The sequence below is a fragment of the Chenopodium album genome, chromosome 4 (assembly GCF_948465745.1).
Source record: "Chenopodium album chromosome 4, dcCheAlbu1.1, whole genome shotgun sequence".
Taxonomy (NCBI): Eukaryota; Viridiplantae; Streptophyta; class Magnoliopsida; order Caryophyllales; family Amaranthaceae; genus Chenopodium; species Chenopodium album.
The window spans coordinates 43184826-43198012 of NC_137837.1; positions in this window are offsets into that span (position 1 = coordinate 43184826).

Consider the following 13187-nt stretch of genomic DNA (forward strand, 5'->3'; position numbering starts at 1 on the left):
CATCAATTGGTTTTGATTGTGATTCTCTTAGTTTGTTATTCATAGTGAACCCTAGCTTAACAATTAGGAGATAGCTCTTTGATTCCTATTGATTGCTCTTATTATTAGTCCTTACAACCTTTGATTGGCATGCTCTTCCCAAGTTGTTGCAATTGACATGATTACTTGTTGATCCCCGTTCCTAGTGTTTTATTTCTTTGTTTACTTGTTTTGTTAGTTGTTAGTATTCTCTCTTACCTTCGTCTTCGACCTAGCTTAGGCGCACAATTGAAAGTGCTTGAACATTACCGTTCCTTTGGGTTCGACCCTTGACTTGCCTCTATACTCGTATTTAGGTTTGTTAAGTGTTTATAAATTTACTTTGATCGAGGGGAGATTAGATAACGACCTAGTTTTCCTCTCGTCAAAATGGCGCCGTTGCCGGGGAACGATGTCTTTGTTTGAGTGTTTTTGATTGCTTGAGTCTAGGTCTTTGTGTATATTTTTACTTTTATTTGATTTTGTTTGTTTTGTGAAAAAAAAATGGCATGTCTATCATTTCCTCAATATAGCAATGAGCCTTTTTGTGAATATTTCATTAGACTTGTGGGATTTTTGGACTATAATTGTTGTAATATTTGGGAGGCTTGTGAGATTTTTTATTTTGGTTTGAATGAGCAAACTAGGGATGAAGTTGAATGTATGCATAATGGTGAATTTAGAGCATTGTCAATTGATGATGTTTGGGATTTTTATGTTTGGTTTGCTAGGGATGTTTATGATAGGGGTAATTATGAGTCTAATATTGATATGCAATGTCTTGATTCTTCTAATATTAGCATGAATTCCCATGATTTGTCACATGATCCCTTAAGTGAACCTAGAACACATGATTTCAACTTTATTTCTCCTTTTGTTCATGATAATGAAGTGCAAGCTCAAGTTGATGCTAATGGTGTGTTTCAATATTCTTCATTATTTACCATGTATTCTTGTGATTTGCTTCATTCCCTTAATGATGAATCTCATGTTATAAATTGTGCCCCGACTCCCCAATGTGATGTATATGCTCATGATCTTAATGTTGATTCTTCCAATATTGGTTGTACTTCTTCTTATCTTGTTGAGCCTCAACCTTCTACATCTTTTGAATCTCTTGTTGATACATTTGAGTCTCAAATTAGGCGCATTGAGCTTGATAATGAGTTTGGGCCTAGTAAGGAGATGATTCTTAATTCTATGAGAGGTCAATTAGAGATAATGAAAAAGAATGAGGAGCGTCTTGAGGAGGGAAAGAGAAGAAAAGATGAGTTAGAAAGCCAATTGTCATCCTTAATGCTTGTTTGTGAAAAATCTCAATTTGATGTGTGTGTTGAGGATGATGATGATGATCATTCTGAACAACCAAGAGTGTGTGAGGATCCTATAGTTGAGCATAGGAGTGAAGGAAAGGGAGTTGAGAGTGATGATGATTATGATGATTTTGTGAATCTAAACTCCTCTTCCTTGGTTGATTATGATGAGTCTCAAGTGTATGAATGTGACTCTTTTATCCATGAGTGTTTGGACTTGTTTGAGGTTATGTCCAATGTGTTTATTGAGAGTCAAATGAAAACACATAGCCTTCTAAGTGAGTTCATTGATGATGCTTCATGGGAGAGAGATGATTTTGAGTTATATTTGCATCCATTCATGCACGGTTTTGAGGACTTAGGTTTTGAGTTTGTGGAAGGAAATGTTGTTTATTGTGGTGTAAAGAAGGATGAGGTTGATTCCTTTGGAGTTTTTGAGCTTGAGGGAGATGTCGATTGTGAGAGAACTTCATTTGAGGACTCTATGATTGATTTTCATGCCTTCATTGGCGATGTGAGACCTTGTGTTGAGGGAGTCGCGAACCCTTTGCCTATTTCTCATACCCCTTTTTCTCAAAGGTTTGACCACATCCCCTATTGCCCTATTTTTCTCCCTTCCTTTGTTGATAAGCCTATTGGGGACTCCCTTGTCTATGATGATCTTAATTTCCCTCATTCGTCTATTGTTGAGGAAAAGGGTGATGTTGCCACCCAAAAATATTTTAGTGAGGAGGATTTGCCTTTTTCTTTTTCTTTCCATTCTTTAATCCCCCCTTCTTTTTCTTCTTCTTATTTTCTTGTTTTTCCTTTTGATCCTTCTTCTTCTTTCTTTTGGCACCTCCCTTCTCACTTGCGTGCAATGATCTTGTTGCACGTTTTTCTTCCGTCATTTGCCTACCTTCTATCATATGAAATGTGTAGTAGTGCATTTGACAAGCTCTTGCGATCGTTGCAATATTATTTTACTAGAGCGGTCAAGCTTGGACCTTAAGCAAGCCTTTCTCGGGAAGTAACCCGTGTTTTAGAATAGATTTTCTTTTGTTTTTAGAATAGATTTTCTCTCATGGAAATTTTTGTGTGCCTTTTGCTAGGTACATGAGTTGATATACTTCGGTGCTTCGATTTGGATCAAGAATCGAGGAAGTTCTACTCCTATTTTTGCTAGCATATGGAAACAAGGTTTAATTCTTGAGAAATTAGCTTTGAAAGGTTAAATTGGGTCATTTGCGGGTATTTACACCCACCTAATATCCGGTAATATACTTCCTTGCTCTTTCTCTAGTGGATGATGACTTGTTAGACATATGTTGGTTTGTTGGATTGATCTCCTTGTTTTCCCCTCCCATGGATTATATGATTTATGTTTGAGTGTAATGTCTCATTCAAGCTTGGGGGAGGGTATTTTATCATGTTTGGTGGGATGTTAATTCATGTATGCTATGCACCTTTTTATATGCTCTTCCATGTTCTTATATTTTGAAAAACTCCAAAAAGATTTTTGTTTCTATCAAAGCAAATTTGCAATGTGTTTTGTTTTGTTCTTGCTTTGGGCATAATAACATTTGGACTTGTATAATTGAATGCTTTTCTTTCTAAATGGTAGTGGTGTGCACGGTTTGAGATTACGTTTGGTTGATTCTAGGATAAAGCATGCTAAGGTAGTTGTCTAGAACTAGGGGGATCATGAAACCGGATTCTACTTGTTTGTGGCATGTTTGGTAGTTGCTCCCTATCTTCGATTTGACAACCTTAGTGAGTTTTTGCTACAACCATGTGAGATTTATATTTGTTCAAGCTTTCATCATATTCTTGCATGAGCGGCATGGGGTCCTTGACTTTGCAAGCCTAATCTATAAAGCTTGATGTATGATTCTTAAACCCCAGACCGAGCTATCTAGGGAGGACAAAGGCACCTTTTTCGTGGTGGTATTTTTCATTTTTAGGTTAGTTTGATTCATATTTGTTTTTGGGTTTCCATTTTCCTTCTTGCAACCATTTGAGCCTTATACCTTCTTTTCAAGCCACATCTTTAGTTCTTTGGCCTTTTGTTTCATTTTCTTTCTATTCTTGGTTTTTTGTGAAGCAAATTGATCACGTATGATGGAGTTTGTGGTGGATAAGTAGGAAATTTGGTTTTTATGAGTGCTAGTTTGTGATTAAGTCTTCTTTGTGAATAATGACAAGTGTTTGACTAAAAGCCGTCCTTAATCATAAAAGGCATGGACTAATAAATTGCATTATAGAAAAAGCCGTCCGAATTTAGCAAAAGGCGAGGACATTGCAAGTTTAAGTAAAAAAAAAAAGAAAAAAAAAATTTGAAAAAAGTAAAAATTCAAAAATATTTTGATGTATTCTTTTCTCCTTCTAAGCATTGAGGACAATGCTTCATTTAAGCTTGGGGGAGAAGCGTTTACGCTTTTTGTATATATTTCTTGTGAGTATAGCTTCAAATAAGCTTGGGGGTGGTGCTTTTGTTTCGTGATTTCTTGATCGTGTTGTTAAGGATTGATCACCCTTTTGCTTCACTTTTTAGGAAAACCTCCAAATTTTAAATTTTAGCCTACCTTCACCCTTTATGCCTTATGTTACAACCTTTGGGAAAGACCTTTCGACCTAGAAAGTTGAGTCACTATTCGGGGGAGGGAATCATGGGTCATTGCCTAAGGAAAGGGGATGCGAAGTCAAGATGTCGAGTAGCCCAAAAAAAAAAATTAATTTTTTTCCGAATCCTTCGCGGAATCTATGAGATGCTCACTAAGGAGAGATATGAGATTAGTAGGGCGAACACGGTAAGACCGTTTGGGATGAAAGTGGAGTGTGATAACTAGTTCCTATGCTTATCATATTTATGTTTCAATCAACCTTAGGTATCTTGTAGCGTGCACTCCCTTACTTGTTTAAAAAGATTTGCATTCACTTGTGCTTGTACATTTGCAAAAGTCCTTTCATGAACATTTGTTTGCTTTTCTTGTATTTTGTTTTCTTTTTCATGCTTTCCCTTGTTTGTATTATTATGAGAGTTATGGGTAAGCTCTTAGGATACCCTTACGAGAGAATCACTCGTCCTCTAGGGCGATCTAGGGGTTTAAATGGCTTGTCTTTAGTTGCTAAAATTGACCGTGATTCCTACGAAAGTGAGTTAGTGTATATTCCCATCTTCTCTATTTTTCTTGTTTCTTTCCTTGCTTGAATAAATTCATCATTTTTCCTTGGGTTGGATTTTATTTTGCTCGAGGACGAGAAAAAGTTTAGCTTGGGGGAATTTGATGAGCGTCATTTATGGCGCTCAAAATAATAAGATTTAGGTTCTTTTTCTATATTTTCCTTCATTATTTTCCTATATTTTTCTTAGTTTTATTTGGTTTTCCATTTTAATAACTCATTTTGAGTTTTGTTTAGTTTTATGTGTTTTTCTTTATTTTAGTCCTTAATTCATAGTTTTAGTTTTATTTCTTTTATTTCTTTTTATTTTATTTGTCTTCTATTTCTCCCTCATGTTTGGTTGTTCGTGTAAGTGATTGCTCGGGACAAGACACGAGTCAAATTGTCATATTTAGAGTTCCGATGTTCAAGCTTGATGTTTCGAGGTCTTAAGTTCAAAATCAACTAAATTGTTGCAACGAAAACAAGCCAACAAAAGTCATCACCCTTGCTGTCGTCTTATCCTACACCCCACTATATCCTATCCTCCACCACACAAAATCACTCCCTTTATTGCAACACAACAGCCAACAACACCTATAACAGCAACGCTCCCCTGCTCCCAACACAATAGCCACAACACAATAGCCTCACAAACGACCAGCTTCCACCAGCCCCTGCTCACCCTTTTCTTCACCAATTCGCAACCCCAACAACAACAACTACCACTCACCAAAGCCTCACGTTGCTGCCTCCATCGCACTTGGTGGCGCAACCAAACCAGCCACCTATCCACCAATTTCCCAACACCATTCGCGTCACCAATTTAAGCACAAATCGCAGCAGCAACTCCAGTTCATCTCCAACCACATTCCCCTGTTCCCGCAACAACCACCACTCCGCAACATCACCACCAATCGGCAGCCACACTTCTCCACCTTGAGCTGCCACTAATCGAACTTAATCAAGCCCCAATTCAATTGAAATTCCCCGAGGGCACGGGTGTGAGAGGAGCGGACGCGGGCTCGATGCCTCAAATTAGGCAGTAAGTAGCCGCGGTTGTCCCGAGGTCTTCCCGCATACGCGGTGGCTCTGGAGAGGGCGCGGCTTAGACCACCGCGGGCGCGGCTTTCTGGGTTCAATTTGAACCCGTATCACAAGCTTCTCACGTGGTTTTATTGAAGACCAACGGCCTTGATTGATGCCCGATGATAGATGATGAGATGAGCGGTGATGATTGAAGTTGATGATGATTGATGGACGGTGAAGATGGTGATGCGCTTCAATGGAGAACAAGCAGCTGAAAAATTCGAAGGAGAAGTGTATATTTTTGGGGTCTGATGTTTTGATTTTTGATGGGAATTTGTTTTCTTTTTCTTTTCCTTTTATTTTTATTTATTTCCTTTCCTTTCCTTTGCATTTTATTTTATTTCTCTTTCCTTATTTCTCTTTTTAATTTATTTTCCTTTATTATTTTTATTTCCCTTTTTCTTAGTTTATTTATTTTATTTTCTTTCCTTTATTATTTTTCTTAGCTTAGTTTAAATACCCATCTTTGGGGATAATTAGAACCAACTTTTATTCTATTTTCTGAATTAGTTTAGAGCTTAGTTTTTTCTCTCTTAGGTTGAGAGCTTCTCTCTCTAGATTAGGCTAGATTAGGAGTAGTTTTAGAGAGAGAAAGTAAGGAATTTCAATGGTGATTGAGAAATTGAAGATGCTAGTGTGACAATTATGTTGGAGATCTTCTTAATCACCAATGAGCATTTCTAAACTCTATCTCATTCAATTGCTTTGTTTAATTTGATGTTTGTTTGGTTTGATTTTGATATTTGATGTTTGATTAGAGTAATTGTTCTTGATATTTTGTTGATTCTTGTTCTCTATAGTTGTTAGTTGATAGATGATGATTCTTGAATAGTTGATTGGCTAGGAATTGGGTGAAACTTGTATGATTGATGAATTGTGATTAATTTGGGAATTGTGTTGATTGATTGTTGAGATTAAAGTGATTAGTGAAGGTTTGCATGTGTGTAATTCAATTTGGCCTTGAGAATTATGCTAGATTGCATTGTAATTGCTAATGACATGAACAATTGATTTAGGAATTGCAATCATCAATTGGTTTTGATTGTGATTCTCTTAGTTTGTTATTCATAGTGAACCCTAGCTTAACAATTAGGAGATAGCTCTTTGATTCCTATTGATTGCTCTTATCATTAGTCCTCACAACCTTTGATTGGCATGCTCTTCCCAAGTTGCTGCAATTGACATGATTACTTGTTGATCCCCGTTCCTAGTGTTTTATTTCTTTGGTTTCCTGTTTTGTTAGTTGTTAGTATTCTCTCTTACCTTCGTCTTCGACCTAGCTTAGGCGCACAATTAATTGAACATTACCGTTCCTTTGGGTTCGACCCTTGACTTGCCTCTATACTCGTATTTAGGTTTGTTAAGTGTTTATAAATTTAGTTTGATCTAGGGGAGATTAGATAACGACCTAGTTTTCCTCTCGTCAGCAACTTCTTGAGTTGCGCGATCCTGTCACGCGCAACAAAATTAGTTGAGCGAGCCTGTCACGCGCAACAAAATTAGTTGCGCGTGACATCCGCGCGCAACTATTCCAATTGCGCGCGACACCTGTACTACGAATGTCTCGAAATTTTTTTTTTAAAAATTCATATTATTACCCCCCCAAGTGTGAAGATTTTTTCGTAATGTTCGAAAAAAATTGAACACTTAGAACGGTTTATTATTTCTAAATTACCCCCCGAAGTGTTATGTATTTTACCGTGTTATTCTGTAAAATTCATAACACTTAGAATCTTTCAATTGAATGCTAATTAAAATTGGTTGTATGAGTGAACGAGTTTTATCCGGATTTCATATGTAATATTTTTTAAGGCGATCAATGTTTATTAATTGGTGAATTTCATCTCCTCCAATATCCATTAATCTGACGACTCCTCCTGATAGGATTTCAATTACGCGGCAGGGAAATATCCAATTAGGTTTGAATTTCCCTCTTGGATCGGTTGGTGGACCCCTAACCTCCTTTAGTACAAAGTCACCTTCTTTTATATTTCTAGGTTTTACCCTTTTATTAAAATGACGCGCCATGCGCCTTTGGTAGACTTGTACATGATGTAAAGCTCTTAATCGTCGCTCATCGAGGAATAAAAGCTCTTCATACCCCGCTCTTATCCATTCAGCTTCCGGTAGCTTACTTTCAAGTACGATGCGTAGGGACGGTATTTCCAGTTTGACTAGTTGAACTGCGTCCATTCCGAAAACTAAGGAGTATGGAGTTACCCCTATTGATGTTCGTTTAGACGTTTTATAACCCAATAATGCAAAGTGTAGTTTATTCAGCCAGTCTTTGTAATTTTTTGCCATTTTCTTAATGATGACTGTTATGTTTTTATTTGCCGACTCTACAGCTCCATTCATTTGAGGTCTATATGGGGATGAGTGATGATGTTTTACTTTATAACGAGTTAAGAGGGTCTCGACTTCAACTTTGAATTGAGATCCCTGATCACTAATTAGTTCATGTGGAACTCCATATCTACAAAATATGTTTCGTTCGAGAAACTTTGCGACATGTTTAGAAGTGATATTCACGTAAGAAGCATCCTCAATCCACTTAGTAAAGTAATCAATGGCAACTAATACGTACTCGTGCCCTCCTGATCCTTTTGGAGAGACTTTTCCAATTATGTCAATTCCCCAAGTCGAAAAGGCCAAGGGGAAGTGAGATTGTATAGTTCAAATGGTGGAACGTGTTATAAATTAGTGAACATTTGGCATTGTGGACATTTTTTTAACATATTGTATGCAATCATGTTTCATAGTGGACCAATAGTACCCTTGCCGTGAAATTATTTTTGAAAGCATTTTACCATTCATGTGAGGTCCTCAAACACCTTTGTGAGTATTTTCCATAAGGCTTGTGGCTTCCGGTTGGTCTATACATAGTAAGCTTTGACCATTAGGTCCTTTTTTGCATAATTGACCATTTATTAGACCATATTGGGCCGCAAGTGTTCGTAAGGCTCGTTGGTCTTTCGATGAAGTATTTTCGGGATATGTGCCATGAGTAATATATTGGAGGATATGATCATACCAAGGATTGTCTCCTTCAATGTCATTTATTTCCTCTATTGCGTTACAATATGCTGGTTCTTCTCTTCTATCAACGCATAATGGCATCATATTTAAGTGATATGGAATGTTGATCATTGAGGCTAATTTTGCTAGAGCATCGGCAAATTGATTGTCATCCCTTGGGAGATATTTAAAATCAATATGTTCTAAATGCTCGACGAGTTGCTCTAGGTGTGCTTGGTATAATATCATTGTGGAGTTCTTTATTTTCCATTTTTTAATATATGATTTATAATTAAACTGGAGTCTCCATATACCTCTAATTTTTGCACACCTATGCTAGCTGCTTCTTTTAATCCAATAATGCACGCTTCACATTCTACGACATTATTAGTAACCTCAAAGTCTAATTTAACAGAGATTGGAGTATGTGCTCCCTCTGGACTTATGAGTAACACTCCTACGCCACATCCTTTTTGATTGGACGCACCGTCGAAGTACATTACCCATTTGTAATCTTGTTTCATGAGAATCTCTTCATCCGGAAGATGAGTAGTTTCTGCATGACTTGTTTGAATTGGATGTTGTGCCAGGAAGTCGGAAATTACTTTTCCTTTCATTGATTTTTCAGGAATATATTTTAGCTCAAATTCAGCCAACATCACCAACCACTTAGATATCCTTCCTTGTATGGGTGGTTGTTCAAACAAATACTTTATTGGATTTTGTTGAGAAATCACATGAGTAGTGTGTGGTAACATATAATGTCGTAACTCTTTGGTTGCCCACACTAATGTTAGGCTTGTCTTTTCCAAAGTGCTATATTTTGTTTCGTATTGGACGAATTTTTTTCTTATATAATATATTGCACGTTTGACTTTTTCTACCTCTTGTGCTAACATGGCGCCTGTGGCTGTGTCTGTAACTGTAATGTATAGCCTAAGAGGTAGTTTGGGTACTGGTGGTGCTAAAATTGGTGGACTTTTGAGATAATCTTTGATTTTCTCAAAGGCCTTTTGGCATTGATCGTCCAATTCATGTTTCTCCTCTTTTTTCATTTTTTTAAATATTGGCTCACAAGTCATAGTCAATTTGTTGATAAACCTACTAATGTATTGTAACTTGCCAAGGAATCCCTTAATTTCTTTTTCTGTTTGAGGAGGAGGCATGTCAACAATTGCCTTTATTTTAGAGGGATCGATTTTGATGCCACGTGTGCTTACTACGTATACGAGTAACTTACCAGAAGTGACTCCGAAGGCGTATATTTGTGGATTCAATCGCATTTTATATTCTTTTATGCAAGTGAAAAATTTGCGTAAAGCTTTTATATGTCCCATTCTATCTTTGGACTTCACTATCATATCATCCACATACACTTCTATTTCTTTATGCATCATATCATGCAAGAGAGTCGTAGCCGTTCTTTGGTACGTAGCTCCTGCATTTTTTAAACCAAATGACATAACTGTGTAGCAATACGTACCCCAAGGGGTAATAAAGCATGTCTTTTCTTCATCTTCTTTGCCATTAAAATGTGGTTGTAACCTGCGTATCCATCCATAAAGGATAACATCGCATGTTCAGCCGTGTTATCTACCAATATATCAATATGTGGTAGAGGAAAATCGTCTTTAGGGCTAGCTTTATTTAAGATCCCTAAAGTCGACACACATACGAACTCGTCCATCCTTTTTAGGGACTGGAACGATGTTTGCTACCCATTCTGGGTAATTACATACGCGAATAAAACCGGCGTCCAACTGTTTTTGTACTTCTTCTTTTATTTTTAATTCGACATCAGGTTTCATTCGTCGAAGTTTTTGTTTTACTGGTTTAGAAGTAGGGTTCAAGGGAATGGTATGTTCCGCGATTTCCCTATCTATTCCAAGCATGTCCTTGTATGATCAAGCGAACTCGTCTTCGAATTCTTTGAGCGTCGATATGAGGGTCGATCGCTCTTCCGGATTTAGAGTTAAGCTAAATTTGACTTTTCTCTTATTTTCGTTAGTTCATATATTAACTATTTCAGTTTTTTTAACAATAAGGTTCTTTTGTTCTCGTTCATTCATTAATTCAACCAATTTATTAATGTTATCATCGTCATTAGATTGATTGTTAGAGCATTCGAAAGATTCAAGAGAAGGCATATACTCGGAAATAGTACATCAAGAGAAGAATCCTTCTGGGATCTTCGTCCTTAGAACTAGAAAATAAAGACTTAGTAATAGCCACAAGGCCTAGATTTTCAGCTTCCCTAGAGTCTACAATAGATTCATCGTCAAATTCTTCAAACATCTTCCCTTCGCCTGTGACGATCTCTAGTTTATCGCCTTTGTGATTGATCCATTTAAAAGATTTCCTCCATCCATGCACAAAAGTTTCGTTTGAAGGGGTGAGATCAACGAGGTTGGGTCAAAGGCTTCATCTTGAACGGCGTTTTGATTGGTCATTGCTGCGACATGATTTTGCTCTAGTCCAAATAGCAAATTAAATGCTTGCCCATCATAGCACCCTAGAGTTGGGAGTTTTTATTTAACGATACTAAGATCGACAGCCAAGAAGTAGCAATCATGAAATATCTCAAACCAGGCTTCTTGTTTCCTTCGAAAACTAAGGGTTCCGGAAAGTCATAGCATGGGTAATCTTCTCCCTCCCTAATGAATTGTCCATTAAGGGTTTGTTGATAGGATGGGAGTAAAGTGATTATCCCTTTCTTATTATTATCTCTACATGCTTTGTTTTTGGAATCGTGAGACTCCAATTCTTCTTTGGTTAGTTTATATCCCAATCCAAAGGAGAAGCTTTTCTTTAGGATAGGAAGTAAGAGAGATTTCTTCATTCCTATTCCCAAAGGCATCCCAGGAAAGTAACTACTCTTGAGCAAGATGTTGTTTTACTATCCGAGTGGAATATGGATCAAGCTTGAATGGTTCTTCCAAGTCTTCTTCCATTTCGATTGTGAAGATTGGCTCCACGGCAAATCCCCACATGTCCTCTTCATCATTATGATGGTTTATTTCTAAGAGTGATTGATCATTTATCGCTATTTTGAGTGGAGAAGCATGTATAGTCATAGGAAGCCCTTGATAGTTCAACCTAATCATTTGATGAAGTGAGGATGGTATTGCACCAAGCTCGTGTATCCAAGGACGTCCAAGTAAAAGGTTGAATGTAGGTTTTATGTCCATAACATGGAATTCAACCATCTTTTGAATTGGGCCTGTGGTAATTGGTAGCTTAACAGTTCCACACAACGATCTTCTCGAATTGTCATAGGCCCTTATGCTTTGTTTTGTTGATTGTAAATATTTTTCTGGATTTAGGCCTAAGTATTTTTCCGTTCGTAATGGGCATACATTTACAGCCGACCCATTGTCTACCAAAGTTAGAGGGATGTTGTATCCCTTGCATCCCACAGTTAAGTATAACGCATTGTTGTGGGTAATGTCCTTTAAAGGCAAATCATCATTAGTGAAAACGATTGACTTGTCGGATTTCTCGCTAGTAAGCAAGCTAACGAGATCATGAGGGGTTGTGTATGTACTTACAGGCAAAGCCGTTAGAGCGTTCATGAGAGAATTCCTATGTTCTTTAGAAGTACTTAGGAGTTCCCAAATGCTAACATTCGCCTTGGATTGGCGAAGTTGTTTGACCAATGGATCTTCCACCTCAAGTGGAGGTGGTATTGTATTTTACGTTTGACCTTGAGTTTAATTTTGTGTGGTCGAAGATCCATTTGGTGGTGGTGCTTGGTAGACTCGCCCAAAACGAGTTAAATGATCTATCTCATTTGGGTTAGTCATATGACTTATAAACCAACTTTCTTCTAGAGGCTTTGGATGTGCTTCCATTTCAAGATGCTCCATGAGTTGTGCTTGATGCCATTGTTCATCCAAGGAGAGATTTGATAAGTCTTGCGATTTCCCCAAGAAATGATCCCAATCAAGCGTTCCATTTGTTTCATTTTGCAAACAAGATGGAGGTGGGACTGCGGCATACTTAGAGACATATAAGTCTTGAAAGTTGTCGTCCCATAGTCAACATATTTCATTAGTTGCCCCTATGAGTATTGTCGATAGAGGTTCTCCTATGGGTGTGATATAGTTCAAAGGATTGAACGTGCCACTTCCCATATGGTCTTCCTCGATGTGAAACACCCCTAAGGGGGACGCATTATTGTTAGGTTTAGGCGTGGGAATCCTCCCATCGTCTACTAAATCTTGTATTTTATGCTTTAAAACGTAGCAACGTTCAGTATCATGTCCAACGCCTCTATGATAAGAACAATAAGCACTACCATTCCATTGAGGAAACATCTTTTCTGGTGGAGTGGGTGGTGTTGGCCCTGTTGGGGAAAGTAAGCCTTTTTCATTTAGTTTTTCTAGCAATTCTTTATAGATTACAGGAAATAGAATAAATTTTCTCTCTTTTGTCCATCTTTTCTTAGGATCATCATATCAATTCGTGTTATTGTATTGCGTGGAATCACAAATACGTCAATAAAGGATGATGCATTATCATTCTCCTTCTTGTAGTTATTCTTAGGTTGATGATGATAATGAGGTTCGTTTGCTTTTTCCTTAACAAGATCATCTTCAATCCTAGTAG